Source organism: Rhinopithecus bieti, unplaced genomic scaffold (genome assembly GCF_001698545.2).
Source record: "Rhinopithecus bieti isolate Rb0 unplaced genomic scaffold, ASM169854v2 scaffold_50877, whole genome shotgun sequence".
NCBI classification, from domain to species: Eukaryota; Metazoa; Chordata; class Mammalia; order Primates; family Cercopithecidae; genus Rhinopithecus; species Rhinopithecus bieti.
The window spans coordinates 1,197,137-1,215,372 of record NW_016821745.1 but is presented as its reverse complement, the minus strand read 5'-3'; positions in this window follow the sequence as shown (position 1 = coordinate 1,215,372).

The following is an 18,236-nucleotide window of genomic DNA, read 5'->3' as shown; positions in this document are numbered from 1 at the left end:
AACTCCCTGACCTCAGGTGATCTGCCCGCCTCGGCCTCCCAAAGTGCTGGGATGTCAGCGTGCGCCCCGCGCCCAGCCAGCTGCTCTAGTGTACAACCCCCTACAGTGTGTAAGAGCTCCCTTGCCTCCATATCCTTGCCAGCACTTGTTATTTTTTGTCTTTTTGATAATACTCATCCTAACAGGTGAGATGATACCTCACTGTGGTTTTGATTTGCATTTCTCTGATTATAAGTGATACTGAGCATATTTTTCACATTTTTTTGGCCATTTGTATGTCTTCTTTCAAGAAATGTCTGTTCTATTGGGTTTGGTGACACAAACCTGTAAGCCCAGCACTCAGAACGCTAAGGCAGGAGGACAGCTTGAGCCTAGACCAGCCTACGCAGCATAGCGAAACCCTAACTCAAAAAAAAAAAAACAAGAAGAAGAAGAAGAAAGGTCACAGAAAGGAAAGCGAACGACAATAGCACGTTTATATACATGTTTAATATCATAGTTTTATTATGTTTATTTTACTTATAGTTGCTATATTACACCAGATCACCAGGGAAGACTTCGTGGACGGAGCAGGATTTGAGCTTGGCGTTTATGGATGAACAGAATGTAGTTGAATGTGTTGGACTAGAGAGCAAAATGGAGACAGACTTGAGCAGAGGCACAGAAATAAAGTTATAATGAAAAGTGTAAACTATCTAAACATTTCTGAAAACGAACATTTATGCAAACATAGAATTTCCCGGAGTCTACCTGGGGTAGACCTATCACCTTAACTTTCTAGCTAGTAAAAAAACTGGTTTTGAAAATGGTTACCATGAGGCTTTTCAAGACCTTCAGTTGTCAAACAAACATTCAATGATGACTCCAATAAATAGAAAGATTCAACTAAACAAACTACCTAATGTTAGTAGTTGGGGTTATGATGGTATCAGTAAATACAGTAAAAAAGAACCACAAATTACCTAATAAACAGCAGAGCAGAACTCCAACATAATTCTCCAAACTTTGAACTCTGGATTCTTTCCATTATACAACATTGCCTCTCTCACTGTCAGCATCAGTAGAATTTTATAAATTGGAAGACAATGGAGAGAGCGGCCTCCTACTTAGCAGTCAGGATTGGCTTGGACACTGCACACCCACTCTCCTCCAGCCAATCAAATTCTTCCCACTTTCCCAGGTGCAGCGTCCATGGGGGTAATCTGGACCTCTGGGCTTAGGCACCAACCACATCCTGCCACTCAACAATCTACCACCTTGTGGCTTGTTTTGTTTTATTTTGCATGGATTGGAGGTGGGGGTAGTGGGAAGGGAATTCCTAAAATCTCGTCAGTTCCAGGAAGCCTACAGGCCTAGGCCTTACTCTCCTCTTCACATGTTACAAATGCCAAATCCTACATTTCCTTGAGTCTGCGTCCTCCCTGTTGATACTCTCAGTGAACTGAACCAGTTGTGGAGGAGTAGAAAATAAACATGCCTCGAATTCTCCAACATGGCATTCAGTGTCTGCCTGGCCTGTGCATTAGGTTCTCTTTCTTAGCTCTCCATCTAGTGCAGGTACAGGTTCCTGTGATCTGTGTTCTGGTTACTTCACAGCACAGTTATCAACACCTGCCAAGATTGAGTGGCGATTGAAACTAAACAACTAGTGACGAAAGCCAGAGGCACCACAGCCTCCTGACTGGGCCATCGCAGACACGCACTATGGGTTGTATGTGGAAGTCTCAAGATCCAGCACCAGTTTCAACAATTATATGCCTTCTACCATTTTTGTTTCATTGACCTCCAACCACTTTCCACTCTCCACTCAATTATTATCATTATAGTTTTTTACAGTCCTTTTGGAGAATAAATTTAAGCACATTGAAATGCATGCCTCATAACTGAATAATTTTGGCAAATAGTGACACCTGTGCAATCCACACACTCTCATGATCTAGAACATTCCCACCTCATCAGAACATCATATCCTGTCCTTCCCCAGTCAATGTCCCACCTCCTAGAGACAATCAATGCTGGTGCATATTTCACCGTTGATTAGTTTAGCCTGTACTTGAACATCACTTAATGGAGTAATACGAAATGGGTTTCAGGGGGTCTGGCTTCTTTTCTCAGCTCAATGTCTATGCCAATCATTCACATTATTGGCTCTGTCCATAGTATGTTTCTTTTTATTGGTTAGTGGCCTTCATTGTATGAATAAATACACCACAATTTATGTTTTCACCCATCGGTGGCCATTGGAGTTGTTTCCAGTTTTTTATCATTGTGAAGAAAGGTTTTATGATCATTAGGATACAAATATTTTGGACATTTTTTAAAATGAATACATATGAGTACAATTACTACATCAAAGGTTCAGTGTGTGTTTAATAAGAAACTGTCAAACATTTTCTGAAGTGATTATACCACTTTACATACCTACCAGAAGTATGTTAGAACACTACTTGCTCCTTTGTTAAAATTTTAGTCATTCTAATGGATGTGTAGTGTCCTACTGTAATGGTTCTAATTCGCATCTGATGGCTGTGATCTTGAGCACTTCTTTGTGTGCTCATTTGGCCCTACACAAAGGAATCACATCTTCCTTTGAGAAGCAGCTCTTCAAGTCTTTTGTTCATTTTATTATTATCGAATATAGGAATTATAATCTTACTACAAGTCCTTTGTCACCTACATATATTGAGCATATTTTCTCCCAGTCGGCTTGCTCATTCTCTTCTTAAAAACTGTCTTTTTAATAACAAGAAAAGGAAGTTTGCTCCAGTTTGATTTTTTTCTCTTACAAATATAGTTTTCTGTGTCCTAAGAAACCTTTGCCTACCTCCAAGTAACGAAGATATTCTTCAATGTTTTCTTTTAAAAACATTATCATTTTAGGTTTTACTTTTATGTCCGTAATCGATCTCCAATTAATTTTTGTTTATGGTGTTAAGTAGACCAAGTTTCTTATTTTTCCACATGAGGATCAAGTTATTCTAGTAGTATTTGTTGAAAAGACTTACTTTTCTCATTGAATTTCTTAGATTCCTTGGTCAGAAATCAATTGGCCATACTAGTGTGGCCTCTATAATCTCTGTTCTCTTTCACTGTTCTACTTATTTATTCTTACACCAAAATCACACTGATTACTGTACTTCCTAACAAGTCATAAAGTCAGATATCACAAACTCACTCATAATTTGCTGGTTAGTCTGTATTATTTGTTTTTTCACATCAATGTTAAAATCAACTATTTAAGTTTCTATAGACTTATGATTGAGATTGTGTTGAAAATATAGATCAAATTAGGAATGACTAACAACATTTTAACAGTATAGAGCCTTCCCACCATTCATGAACATGGTACATCTCTGTTTACTTAGGTATTCTTTATTTTATCTGATCAATATTCTATAGTTTTTAGTGTAGATTTATTGCATATGTTCTGTTAACCTTATTTCTGTTCATGTATGCTTTTTTGACCCTACTACACATGAATTTGTATTTTATTTTTTAAATTTTTGCTGCTAATAAGAATTCAACTGTATTTTTGAATATTGACCTTTATCCTGAGACCTTGGTAAATCCACATATCTGTTCTAGTAAGCTTTTCTGTTGTTTTGTTTCATTGTTGTTGTTTTCAACAATTTTGGATTTTCTGTGTAAACAATTATATTGTCTATGAATAAGGCAGTTTTACTTCTTCATTTATAATTTGTATGCTTTTTTTTTTTCTCTTGTCTTTCTACACTAGTTAGGATCTCCAGTACAACGACAAATGGAAGTGATGATAGCAGGTATCCTTGCCTTGTTCTCAATCTTAGGAGGAAAGCATTCAGTCTTTCAACATTAAGTATTATGTTACATGAAGGTGTTTGTAGACGGCTTTGATCACACTGAAGAAGTCCCCTTTTATTCTGAGATTCCTGAGAGGTTTTATCTTGAACGGGTTTGAATTTTTGTCAAATGCTTTCCTGCATCTATTGAGATGAATATATCACTTTCTTGTGTATTAAATTACTATGGTGGATTATACTGATTTTCAAACATTAAACCAATTTTACATTTATAGGAGAAAGCCCAGTTGGTTATGATGTATTATCCTTTTTATGTAGTGCTGGACTTTATGTGCTAATATTTTGTTAACGATTTCAGCATCTATGTTCATAAGAGATACCAGTCTGTAATTTTCTTTTCCTGTGATTCTTTTGTCAGGTTTTGATGTCACAATTATGCTGCCCTGATAAAATGAGTTGAGAATATTCTCTTTTCCCATTTCTAAAAAAATATTGTAAAATTGGCAACATTTCTTCCTCAGGTGTTTGAAAGAATTTACCAGTGAAACCATCTGAGTCTAGGGTTATGTTTGTGGAAAATTATTTTGATGGAAAGCTCAAGATCTTTGATGGGTATGAAGCTATTCAGATTTTTTCTTTCATTTTGCATCATTTTTAATAAGCTAGTTTTTTTGGGGAACCTGTCCATTTCAACTTGTCATTTATTGACAAATTTTCAATGTTTGCCAAATTTATTGACATAAAATTATTTATAAGATATATTTTATGTCTGTAGCTTCCATAATTATCTCCCTTCTTTTATTACTAATATTATTAATTTATGTTTTCCCTATTTTTTGTGAATTATTCTTGCCAAGGGTTTATGAATTGTATTAATATTTTCAAAAGATCAAATTGAGCATTGTTAAATTCTCAACTGTTTCGTCTGTTCCCATTTTATTTATTTCTGCTCTTGTCTCTATCATGTCCTTCCTTTTAGTTACTTTGCATTTAATGTGCTCATTTGCTTCTAGCTTTTTAAAGTGGAAAATTAGATCATTGACTTAAAACACTTCCTTTCTAAAATAAGCATTTTGAGTTATAAATTCTTTTCTAAACAGTACTTTTTAACTATATTCCATGAAATTTTATATGTACTATTTTCATTTTCTTTTTTTTTCTGTTGCCTATACTGGAGTTCAGTGGCTCACTAATGGCTCACTACAGCCCCAACCTCCCGGGCTCAAGCAATTCTCCCATCTCAGCCTCCTGAGTAGCTGGGACTACAGGCACATGCCACCATGTCTGGCTACTTTTTTCATTTCTTTTGTAGAGATGAAGTCTTGCTGTGTTGTCCAGGCTCGTCTTGATCTCCTGGGCTCAAGTGATCTTCCTGCCTCGATCTCCCAAAGCACTGGGATTAGAAACATAAGCCACCATCATTTTCATTCAGTTTGAAATATTTATTGCTTCCATTGTGATTTCTTATTCGATATATGAGATTTATTAAAGATCATAAAACAAAAATATTTGTTGCTTTCTTAAAGCTCTTACTCTTATTGATTTCAAATGCAATTCCACTGAAGCCAGAAAACAACTCTAAACATATTTCAGTCTTTTGAAATTTATTAAGAATTGTTTTATGGCTCAACTTATGGAGTATCATAAGTTTCATGCACATTTGCAAATGATGTGGATTCTGCAGTGTTGGGTGGAGTTCCCATAAATGTCAATTATGTCATTAAAATTCTATAATTTAGATTTATGATTTAAATGTATATATTTACAAATAAATACAATGCATCTCTTTCTCTCTCTCACTTCTCTCATTTATTAGCCCATATATTTGGAAGTTCTATTACTAAGCTTGTAAAAATGTTTAATTATGTTTTGCTGTTGAAGTCTTTTATTGTTATGTGATATGGTTTGGCTGTGTCCCACCCAAATCTCATCTTTAATTGTAGTTCCCATAATCCCCCCATGTCATGGGAGGGACCCAGTTGGAAGTAATTGAATCATGGGGGCAGTTTCCACCATGCTTTCCTCATGATAGTGAGTGAGTTCTCATGAGATCTGATGGTTTTTTTTTTTTTTTTTTTTTTTGAGGCAGAGTCTCGCTCTGTCGCCCGGGCCGGAGTGCAGTGGCCGGATCTCAGCTCACTGCAAGCTCCGTCTCCCGGGTTTACGCCATTCTCCTGCCTCAGCCTCCCGAGTAGCTGGGACTACAGGCGCCCGCCACCTCGCCCGACTAGTTTTTTGTATTTTAGTAGAGACGGGGTTTCACCGTGTTAGCCAGGATGGTCTCGATCTCCTGACCTCATGATCCGCCCGTCTCGGCCTCCCAAAGTGCTGGGATTACAGGCTTGAGCCACCGCGCCCGGCCTGATCTGATGGTTTCATAAGGAACTTCCCCCTTCACTCGGCACTCATTCTCTCTCCTGCTGCCCTGTGAAGAGATGCCTTCCACCATGATTGTAAGTTTGCTGAGGCCTCCACAGCTATGCAGAACTGTGAGTCCATTAAACCTCTTTATAAATTACCCAGTCTCAGGTATTTCTTCACAGCAGTATGAAAACACACTAATACATTATGAAGTGTTCTTCTTTATCTTTGGTAATATGCTTTCTCTCAGGTAGCTTTGTCTAGTGCTACTGTAGCTACTTCAGTTTTCTAATAGTTATATATACATATATACACACAGACTTTGCGCCTATTAGGTCTTTGAATTCAAAGTACATCTGTTAAGACAGCATATACTTCATCTTGCTCTTTAATTCAATCTGACAATGTCTGCCTTTTAAATGGTGTATTAGTCCATTTATATGTTTCTAGTTATTAATATCATTGAATTTAGGCTCTACTGTATTATCCTTTGTCTTCTATTTGTCTCGTATGTTTTTTGTTTCTCCTTTCTTAACTTCTTTTGAGTTTATCAAAGATTTTTTGACGTTCCTGTTTAATTCTTATATTGACTTTTCAGCTATATATATATTTTTAATTTAGTGGTTGCCTTAGAAATTATAATATACATCTACAATTTCTTATATTTACGTACATGTAATATTGAGTCACTTAATATAAAATACGGTAATCATGCAACACTATAGTTCCATCTTCCTATGTGCTATTGCTTTCATATATATTGTCTACATACATAATAAATCCTAGAACATAGTTTTATAACTTGCATTTTAAAAAATCTTTGTTTTCTTTAAAAAAAAAGTTTTTTGAGACAGGGTTTCACTCTGCCACCCAGGCTGAAATGTAGTAATGCCATCTCAGCTCACTGCAGCCTCTACCTCCTGGCCTTAAGTGATCCTCTCACCTCGGCCTCCCAAGTACTAGGACTTCAGGTGTCCACCACCACACTGGGCTAATTTTTAAATGTTTTATGAAGACAGGTTTTTACCATGTTGTCCAGGCTGGTCTCAAACTCCTGAGTTCAAGCAATTCACTCACCTTAGCCTCTCAAAGTGCTCGGATTCTAGGTGTGAGCCACTGCACCTGGCCTTCTTTAAAAATTTAGACAAGAAAAAAAAGATATAGTCTTTTGTGTTTGCCCACATATTTGCCATTTCCAGGGATCATCACTAAATATTCTAGATCCAATTACCATTTATTATTCGTCTTTAACCAGAAGAACTTCCTTTAGCATTTCTTATAGTGTGGGTCTGCTAATATAAACTATCTTAGTACCTGCTTATCTGAAACATCTTTCACCTTCATTTTTACAATGCTATTAGTAGGTTTTATTTACCCCAATATACTCAAAATATTATTTCAACATGCTATAAATATAACAAAATTATTATTAATATAGTTTACCTTATTTTATTCACGTCTTTGAAATTTGGTATGCGTTTTACATGTACATCTGCATTCAGACTAGCCACATTTAGTGCCCAATAGTTTTCCTAAGTGGCTACTGAAATGGACAGCACATCCCTGGAACGTCTCTTTCCCTTCCATTTTAAAGACTAGTTACATGAGTACAGAATTCTAAGTTAACAGCCCTTTTATCATTGCACCACTTCGTCATTCCATTGTCCTCTCACCTGCCTCATTTCTGGTAAGAATTTTTCAGTCATTTGCATAACCACTTTCTGTATGTAACATGCATTTTTCCTCTGACTGCTTTTTAACGTTGTGTATTTATATTTGGATTTAATCAACTTAATTATTATATGCTCAGGTGTGGTTTTCTTTGTATTTATCTTGCTTGGTGTTTTTTGAGCTTCTTGGATTTGTTACTTGATGTCTTTAATCAAATTTAGGAAGTTTTTAGCCATTGTTTCTTCAAAACTATGTTTATGCTGCATTATATTTCTTATCTCTTTCTTGGAATTCTAATTATGGTTATATTAGACTACTTGATACTTCCCCACAGGCCTCTGAGGCTCTGTTCATTTTCAATGCTTCTTCTTTTCTTTGAAAATAATAATTTCTATTGATCTGTCTTCAAGTTCACTGATTCTTTATGCTGCCATCTTCATTCTTCTGTTAAGTCAATTTTATACCATTTTGTTTTTTATTATTGAACATCTAAGTTTTAAAAATTTTATGTATAGGCCAGGTGCAGTGGCTCACGCCTGTAGTCCCAGCACTTTGGGACACCAAGGCGGGCAGATCATCTGAGGTCAGGAGTTCAAGACCAGCCTGGCCAACATGGCAAAACCTAGTCTCTATTGAAAATACAAAAATTACCTAGGCATGGTGATGTGCACTTGTCATTCCAGCTACTTGGGAGGTTGAGGCAACAGAATCACTTGAACCCAGGAGGCAGAGGTTGCAGTGAGCTGAGACTGCATCACTACACTCCCGCCTGGGTGATACAGCAAGACTCTGTCTCCAAAAAAATAAAATAAAATAAAAGATTTATGGTTCTATGTCAGAGTTTCCCACCTATTCATTGATTATGCATTTGTTTTCCTGCAAGTTCTTTCATACACTTTATTTGCTGCTTTAAAGTCTCTGTCTGTTCATTGCAACATCTGGCTCACTCAAGGTTGGGTGCTACTTACTTCTTCTTTTTTCTTGAGTATGAGTCGCATTTTCTAGTTTCTTCACATGTGTAGGGGTTTTCTGTTATTAGTAAATGCAAGTCATTCTGTATGAAACATTGTAGAGTCTCTGGATTGTTTTTATGCTCCTCTAGGGAATAACTTTTATCTTGCCAAGCAGTTACTTTGGCTAGACTGAAACTCCATAATCTACAGGGGGCAACAGATAAAATGTCTGTTTAATCATATTGACTTCCAGATGCTGCTTTTCACCAGATCATCTGTGATCTCCCCGCTACTAGCATAGCTTAGCGGTCAGCCATTGGTTTGGGTAGATTTTATATGCAGATCTGGAGCAGTCTCTGGGTTTTTCCTCCAACTTTCTAGATTGTCTTACAGTCCAAAATTCTCTCTTCTGACACCTCAATCCTGTAACACCACAGGTTTCCACTGTCCAAAGCCGTGAACTGGAGGGCAGCCTCGGGCGAAAGGTTTTTACCAAGTGTAGAGCCTGTATTCCAAAGGTAGATTCTCCTCCAGTTTCTACCTGTTATCACCCTCCAGTAGTATCAGAAATGATCTGTGCATTTCATTCAGATTTTCTGATGGTTATCCGTGGGAGGGTTAGTCTGACCCAGCTATTCTGCTGCCATAAACTTGAACTCCCATGTTCCGGGTTTTGATTCTTGCCTTCCGTTAACCCAGTGATTCCCTAAATCGAGTTCTAACCTGAACTAGCATTGGCTCGTTTTCTTCCTGTATCTTTCCCAGCAGCAGTTCTTACACTACTCAGAGGAAGTCCAGTGGGCCAGACCAGGTCAGGATTGCCTGTCAATGTTTCTCTCAAACTCTGAAGACAAGTAGAACAGACAGTTGAGAAGCACTGTCGGAAAATCAGTCTGAACTTGCCATGCTCCTCCTCAGAAAAGCAACCACAACCGCGTCTCATAGACAATATTTTGAAGCTCAGGTTGAGACTGTGTCCCCTTTTAAAACTAATGTGGTAGAAAACGAAAACAAAACAGATGAGCTGGGAATCTTCAGAAATTCTGTTTCTGGGAATAAAAATTTTCCTCCTTGTTCCCTTTTCTTACCTATCTTAGAACTGGCCAATATTTTATCACATTATTGTGTTTTTTAATATTGAGACCTGATGTCATTTTATTAGAGCCTAGACCTGGAAAAGCAGAGGGAAAGGGCTGCGACCTTTGACGACAGCCAAGCTGATCCTGGAAGTGCACCCAGGCTTTCCATCACTGCAATCTGTCTTCTTTTTTCTCTGTAGGGCAATATAAACTTAAGAGAAAGGTGCTTAATAATTAATTCTGCCATTTTAAAGGAAGCCAGCGATCATCACTGTGTATTTTGAGGAAAATAATATATTAATAATTAAGGAAAATATAGAAGGAAAAGAAATACATGCCCCACCAGATTGACAGCACTAAGTGTTGCAGAGATGTGGAGTAATTGAAATGTTTGTGACTGCCGGTGGATGTGAGCATTGGCACAGCCATTTTGGAAAATATTTTGGCATTATCCTGTAATGTTGAGATACACATACCCTTCAACCCAGAAATTTCTGTCTTCATTTATTCCCTAAATAATCCAAATAATCTCATGCATACATGTACCAAGGCCCAAGAACATGTAAGAGAATGCTCTTCATAGCATTTTTGGGTGATAGCCAAAACCTGGAAACAATTCAAATAGGGACCAGTAGGAGAATGAAGAAAAGTATTTGAGTATATTTACATGATGGAACACTATACAGAAATACAATTAAAACTAAATGAAAACAAAAATAAACTATAGCGACATGTGACATCATGGGTGGGCTTTACTAACATGATATTAATGGCAAAAACTGCAATTAATTTTGCACCAACCTAGTATTAGCCAATAGAAACAGGACGCCAAAGAATAGAGACTATATGACTCCACTCATATAAAGTTCACAATAAACTGTTTTAATTCTACAATTTAGCGATACATAGATAGGTGGTAAAACTACAAGGCAAAGCAAAGAACAATGACCATAAATGTGAAATAAATAGGGGAGGGGAGGAGGTATGGTAAGAGAAGTGGTTTTACATTTTGTTTATAATTATTTATTAAACTATACATTTATGCTTAATGCACTTTTCCATACGTATATTTCACAATGACATCTTTAAAAACATAATAAAAAATAGGAAAATATTAAGGACCATGAAGGCCTCTAAATATTTGGTACTTTGGTATTTTTAGTGCCTTGAGAAAGTTTTGCAATACACTGGACTCTCGGAGCTTCTGGGCTTTCTCTGCCCCGACTCACACTGGCCTCCCTGACAGTCCTGGGCTCACCAGGGCCCTCACATGCAGCCTTCTTTCTGACTCCCCTCAGATATCTGGGCATCTCTCTCCTCACCTCCTCCTTCACTCAAATACAATGGCACCACTTAAAATCGCAGCCCCATCCCCCAGCCACTCCCCACTCTTACGCTAACATGGTGCATTTTGCTCATTTATTTTGTTGATTGTTCTTGTTACACTAAGTGCTTCATGAATCAAAGTTTCTCCACTTTGCTCACTGCTGTGTTCCCAGTACACAGAACAGGGCCTTGTACATAGCAGAGGCTCAATAATGTTTGCTGAATGAATAAAGAAATGAGTGCAGCAATACGTCCATGGTAGAGGCATAAGGAAATGCACGCAGCCATACATGGTGGAGAAATGAGGAAGGGAGCACAGACATGCATGGTGGATGAACGAGAAAATGGGCAGAGCCATGCATCTGTGATGGAGGACTGAGGAAATGCATGCAGCAGTGCATGGTGGATGAATGAGGAAGTGTCCATGTTGCATTGCCATGGTGCGGCATGAGGTTAAATTGCATGCAGCGAATCATAGGTGGACATCATGAGGAAAATGCACAGCGGATGCATGCCGTGTGGGCCATGAGGAATGACAGTGATGGCATACCGATGGTCGGAGGTCGAGGAATGCACATGCGATTCCATTCGATAGCAGATGCATGTGAGAAATGCACAGCGATGCATCCATAGGTTGACACCTTTGAGGAAGATCGCAACAGCGTGCAGTCAGGTGGACCAGCGTGAGGAAATGCACAGCAATGCATCCATGGTGGACACATGAGGAAATGGCAGTGATGCATCCGTGTGGAGGCATGAGGAAGAACGAGCGCTGCACCGTGGTGGACGCATGAGGGATGCACTTGCTGATTTGCATCCGTCCAGAATGCGATGAGGAAATGCACAGCGTTGCATCGTGGTGGAGGCATGTAGGAAACTGCACAGCGATGCATCCCATCCGGTGGACACAATGAAGAAATGCACAGTGATGCACCCGTGGTGGATGTATGAGGAAATGCACAGTGATGCACACGTGGTGGACGCATGAGGAAATGCACAGTGATGCACACGTGGTGGGCGCATGAGGAAATGCACAGCGATGCACCCGGGGTGGATGTATGAGGAAATGCACAGCGATGCACTCGTCGTGGACGCATGAGGAAATGCACAGCGATGCACCCGTGGTGGACGCATGAGGAAATGCACGAGGAAATAAATGAGAAGTAGCCTCCTCCTCAGACTCCCATCCAAGGGTCCACTGAGGCCACAAATTGTTGCATTGTCCCTGATTCCCTAATACCCATGAGTTCAGCCAAGAACACTGAGCACACTCAGGGCTGTCCTGACCCCTGCATCCTACAGCACTATCCTGACCCCGGCTCATCAGAGGCACCATCTGCTTCCTGAGCTGCCCGTCGGCCATGACTGTGGCATAGAGCGAGACCAGGACACAGCAAGCCCATCGGGGCCAAAAATCACTTTTTTTATGCCCAGAATAATACCATTTCCACTAATTCTCCTAAAGAGAATGAAAACCCACACCTTCCAAGAGAGTTAGCATCTTTAATGCTCCTGTGAGTGTTCACCAAAAGCACTGTTAAATGTTCGCATTTCCCAAGGGCTTGTTGTTGGCCTGTGGGCTGCTGGGCCTGTGGGGGTGGGAGAAAGCAGAGGACACATCTCTGTTCTCCACCTCGACTCGTGCAGACAAAACTGACCTAGAACTATGGAGGGGTTCAGGCTCAGAGGAAAGTGATGATTTAAGCACAATGCAATTTGTCCATGGACAGAGCAGGCAAGACACACGCTGGGAAAGTGAGACGGGGGTCCTCTGTGGTGGGAGACTTGGGAATGAAATGTTGCGAACAGCACAGACTTGGCCAAGCTGAGCAGACACAGCGAGACCGAGGCAGGGGACTTGAGGGCCAGAAGGGAGGTGCGTGTGGTCCACCTTTTCCACGGCCACTGTCCCAGGGAGACTGCCTGCAGACAGGGCTCAGGAGTTGAGAAGGAATTCGCACTCTGTTTCTATGTGGTGAGTTTCCTCCATCTGACAACTTCACCCTGAAGCTTTGTGTTTCAGTAACGTCACAGCTAAGCACCGGAAAGAGCCCCGAGGCTACCCGGTAGGAGGTTCAGCACTGGAGAGGAAAAGGATGTTCTTCGCTTGCTTTTTCACTCAGTCACTACTGACTGTACACTCAAGTAATGATACTAACAGGAGCTCTTCATTGAATCCCTGCTACTCAAATGTACAACACACAGGAGAAATCATAATAACCCTGCAAAGACAGAATTTGTACACAGATGAGGAGGCTGTAGTTAGGAGCAAAGGGAAACGGCTCCTCCGGCACCCCAGAGCTGGGCTGGCAGGGTTCTGACTCAGGTCCAGCCGAGAGCAGACGCCTTCCCACTGTGCTGTGATGTCTTTCAGCGGAATCCCGTAGGAATGTGGGTGCCAGGGACAAGAACAAGACCCATACGGTAGACTTTCCACTTTCCATTTTACACAACTTACTGTTGGAAACCGCACCACTACCTACCAAAGACAAGACGCCCTGTCTGTCATTCAGCCTCTCTCACCATGTGGCTTAACCGCCTTTTCAAGCTCACTTCACAGCTCCTCATGGCACCCCATGCCACAGCTGACGGAGCACAGCAAACGCCCCAGCATGCAAGATCCCCTGCGTCTGCTCCTTTCCTTAGTCAATTTCCTCCTAACCACCTCTGGCCCACCTCCCACTACATGCCACATCCCAGACCACATAAAACGCCACCTTAGGAACATCTGCATCGACCTAAATGCCCAGGGTTCCTCCAAAGACAGTTACGCCCTTACATGGAAGTTGTATACATTCATGATGGAGCAACTTTGCCGTAAAAGGACAGGTTCTTTTGAAATTCTGTATTATTCGTAGCCCTCAGAACGAGCGAAGTGCTTGTCCCACTCTTCAGTCATCATTACTACCCTGATAATCAGGTCCTTGATACCGTGGCCCTGGGAACACATGGCAGTTTCAACAATTTTACCAAAACTACAGTAGAACGGTGTTTTTCCTTGGATGTGACTGTTAGCTCCAATGGATGTTTCAAGGGAATTTGCGCAGCAGCTTCTGCTGACCACAAACACCAGAGGCCTAGGAGGCACTGCCAGCAGGGAGAGCCTGGCCTTGTCTCAGGCCCACAGAAGACGGGGCGTGGCCTCTGTCCAAAATTATTCCTCTGACCCTGGACTCATCCTTTTAATTCAAAGCCCGCTCCCCTTTTGAATTGCGACTACGTCCAAAAGGGGTAACACAAACTGACTCTTGTCACTAATGCTGGGTCCTCTGTTTGTATGGCATTTCCCTCCAAGAGCTGCCGCCCTAGCCCCCACCTGAGGCCCTGGAGGAGAGAGGATCATTGTGTGTGGGCCGCTCAGCCCCGACTGTCTAGAATTCACCAGCACAAAGTGCCCACGCCCTGGCCTGGTCCTGCCTTTGCCTCTGCTTGCTCTTGAGGTTGAGTACCCCCCGCAGCCCAGCTCTCCGATGGGCTCTCGCCTTCTCTGTTCTGTGACCCATCTGCTGCTCGCTCTGTGACACCTGGAATCTGACTGTATGCTTGCAAGTTTTCCTCTCTGGCACTGGCCCAGGGACTGCCCCTTCTGTCTGGGGCTGACCTCTCCAAAGCTGGTTGTCAATGAGCTCCTTCAATTTTGGCTTTTCTGGATTTCACTTTCCCCCAGCCTCTCTGTCCAGCTACAGCTAATCAGACAATGCAGCCACAGCAAGAAAATACGGCATAAATATTTCAATCAAAGCAAAGATCCTGATAGAGACAGAGTTTCAGGACTTTGCGTAGGTGTGTGTGTGCACACACGTGTGTATGTTCTGTACAAAACCCCGTGTGAATCAGTGCCCTGTACAGGGGAAGGAAAAGGTGGAAGCTAGAGACCAAAAGCCAACTTCATCAACCCCACAGTTTTGCTGCAGCCACAGGTGATGGATATCAGAGCCGCCGATTTCCAATCTCTGTGCTCGCATGTGACGGGCCAGAGATGCAGCATTTGCAGACATCATGATCTGTGAGGGCAGAAGGCCATCGCTAAGAGGCCCAGGATGAGCGCGCCAGCCGGGCCCCATCCAGGGTTCTCGATCATGAGCTGTCACGGCTCCAGACTGATGCGCAAACCACAGCCCCAAGGACTCTTATTCCCAGCTCAGCCAGGAGCTCCCCTAAAGGTCATGACAGTCTTCATCTTTCAGGGGAAGAGCCAAACATGGACGAGAAGTCAAGAGCCTGGCGACTTCTGATATTTTTTATTATTGTCTTTTGAAAGCAGAGAACAGGAGAGATGCATTGGTGCATGTGCAGCAAGCAGGTGCAGCATCACTGCAAACACACACCCAGGCGGGGGTCTGATCAGCACTGGGCAAGGTCCTGCAGGCCGTCACCTTCTCCATGACAAACTCTTCTGAAGCCCAATCCACCTGCTCTTCACTGTGTCCCTTTGACACAAACCACTCAACTCAGAACGGACAAGAGAGTTGGTTTGGGGCACACAATCGAGCTTGTTTGAGACCAGTTCATGACCAACCATTCTCCAAAGCCTGCGGCTGAGACTCCAGGCCTCGATGGTCTCCTTTCTGCCAAAATCCGATTGTCCCTGCTATTTACTATAATCTGTGGTTCTATATGGTCCCATCATGGTCACTAATTGTCTGGCATGAGTCCATCTAGACCTCTCAGCTGCATCACAGACTTCTGATTTTCCACCCTCTTGCCTCTTTTGTAGCCTCCACAACACCAAGGAACAGGGTCAGTCACATGAGGCCATGCTTACGCAGCCATCTTGGTTCTAAAGTCTCCCATGGAGGGATCCTAAAGATTCCCCAATCCAGCCAGACGTGGGAGCTCACACCTGTAATCCCAGCACTTTGGGAGGCTGAGGCAGGTGGATCACCTGAGGTCAGGAGTTCGAGACCAGCCTGACCAACATGGTGAAACTCCATCTCTACTAAAAATACAAAATTAGCTGGGTGTGGTGGAACATGCCTGTAATCCCAGCTACTCAGGAGGCTGAGGCAGGAGAATTGCTTGAACCCAGGAGGCAGAGTTTGCAGTGAGCTAAGATCGCATCTCTGCACTCCAGCCTGGGCAACAAGAACAAAACTCTGCATCAAAAAAACAAAAAAAAGAAGAAGAAAAGAAAAGATTCCCCCATCCAGCCACCCACATGATGTTTGAGGATGATATACTGGCATAATTTTGGAGGCCATACAAGAAGTTTAGATTTTAGATCTTCACAACAAACTTTAACTCCAACTTTCGTTTTAAGTTAAGGGCCTACCTTTGGCCAGGCACTTACATGGGCCCAAGTACACACTGACATCTAAAACAGGACACAGTGCCTGACTTCAAAAGATTCAGAGTCTGAGGAGGAAGAGAGACGACCCCATGTAAACAAATAAGTAAACATGTGATTGTAAATACTATAAATGTCAGCAAAGGAAATGAACAGTGGAAAAGCATAGTCAATCTGGAGGAAGGAACTTTCCAACAGAAATATTTATTACAAAGCTCAAAGGTCATCTCTGAGAGCTACAGTTTAATCTTAATGGAGGGTAATACGACTTTTGACAAACTGCACAGCCATAATTCTCCACTAAAGCCAGGAAAAAAGCATAAGAACCTCTTTGCCTTGGTAAAATGTAAGAAAGTGTGAGACTCATTCTACTAAGGGCCTCTCCAGGCTTGTGAATGTTTTCTCACCCCCTGCACTCCCTGTTCCTTACAGGCAGACAATCTCGAAAATCAGCAGAGAAAATGAGGCCATGCAATTTAAGATTACATAAACACAGAAGTCAGGCGAGGTGAGAACATTTTGAATCTGCACTTCTGTTTAGCTGAACACTCTTCATTAAGAAATCCATGAGCCTCCAAATGCCTCTCCTCGTTGTCTGAGACGTTCATCGTCTGATGCTAGCAACAGGGTCTGATGAAAGTGATGACACCACAAGTTCTCAGGAGGCCCAGTCAGGCCCCTGAAATTACCTGGGGTGGATTTTGAATTCCTTACTAATTTGACTGAGTGTATTCCCAAATCCAGCTCTTAGGCTTGAAAATGCATACATTATGTTTCTTCATGATGCACAAGGCTTTTCATTTCTCCAGCTCGATTATAATTCAAAAGTATCTAAACTTCATCTCGGTGGTTTGGTTTATCTATTAATAACTGGATCTTCAGAATTAATCTCTTATAAGAAAGCTCTTCTTCAGACACCTAATTCTAGTTTCTCAACATGCCATGGAAAAATTTCTGGTTTTCTACAGATTTTGGCATCTCTGAAAGCTTCTGGGGTTGAGTGGAGCGTGCTGAAGGCTTCCTCTTTTTAACCAGAGTAATTGTCATGCTTCTCCTTCTATTTGAGCAAAGATACAAGGTACTTATTAGAAGATGTAAAAGCCTATCATTGATTGATCCAAAATCTTATCACAGTGTACTAACCAAAAACGCAATCTACACAAACAACTGGGTTTCTAATTAGAGTAAACCACCAATCGAATTCTTAATTTCAACCAAGCTCCTGGGAAACATAAACATGGACTGAATGGTGTGGAAGGTCCATGTGTTGACGAAGGCCCTCCCAGAGGGAAGCCTCCAGGGTTCTGCCACAAGGCTCCATGTGTGACCCTGTCCTGACAGATATTCTTATCAACAATTTGGGTAAACTACTGCAAAGTACGTTTATCAAGTACATCTGTGACAAGGCTGAGGAGAAATAATATGTGGCATGACAAATAATTGACAGACTATAAAAAAAAAACCTCTAAACAGCTGAAACTAACTGTCTATAAAAAGTCCTGTGATTCAAAATCTCAGTGACAATGTGCAGAATCTAGGGGAATCTAATGATAGCCATTTATGTTCAGAAAAAAATGTCAGAGTCTTTTTAATGACAGCATTTAAATCCAGTGCATCAGAGGACAGGTGATTAAATTCCCCCATCCGGGGCTGTACCTTGTTTGCTTGGCATCACACCCAGTAGTGAGCATACATCAAGCACTAAGTAAACATGTGCTGGGTGAGTTCATTGTGAAGCCGTGTAGAGTGGGCATGAAAGAAGCCCCAGTATGGCCTGCTC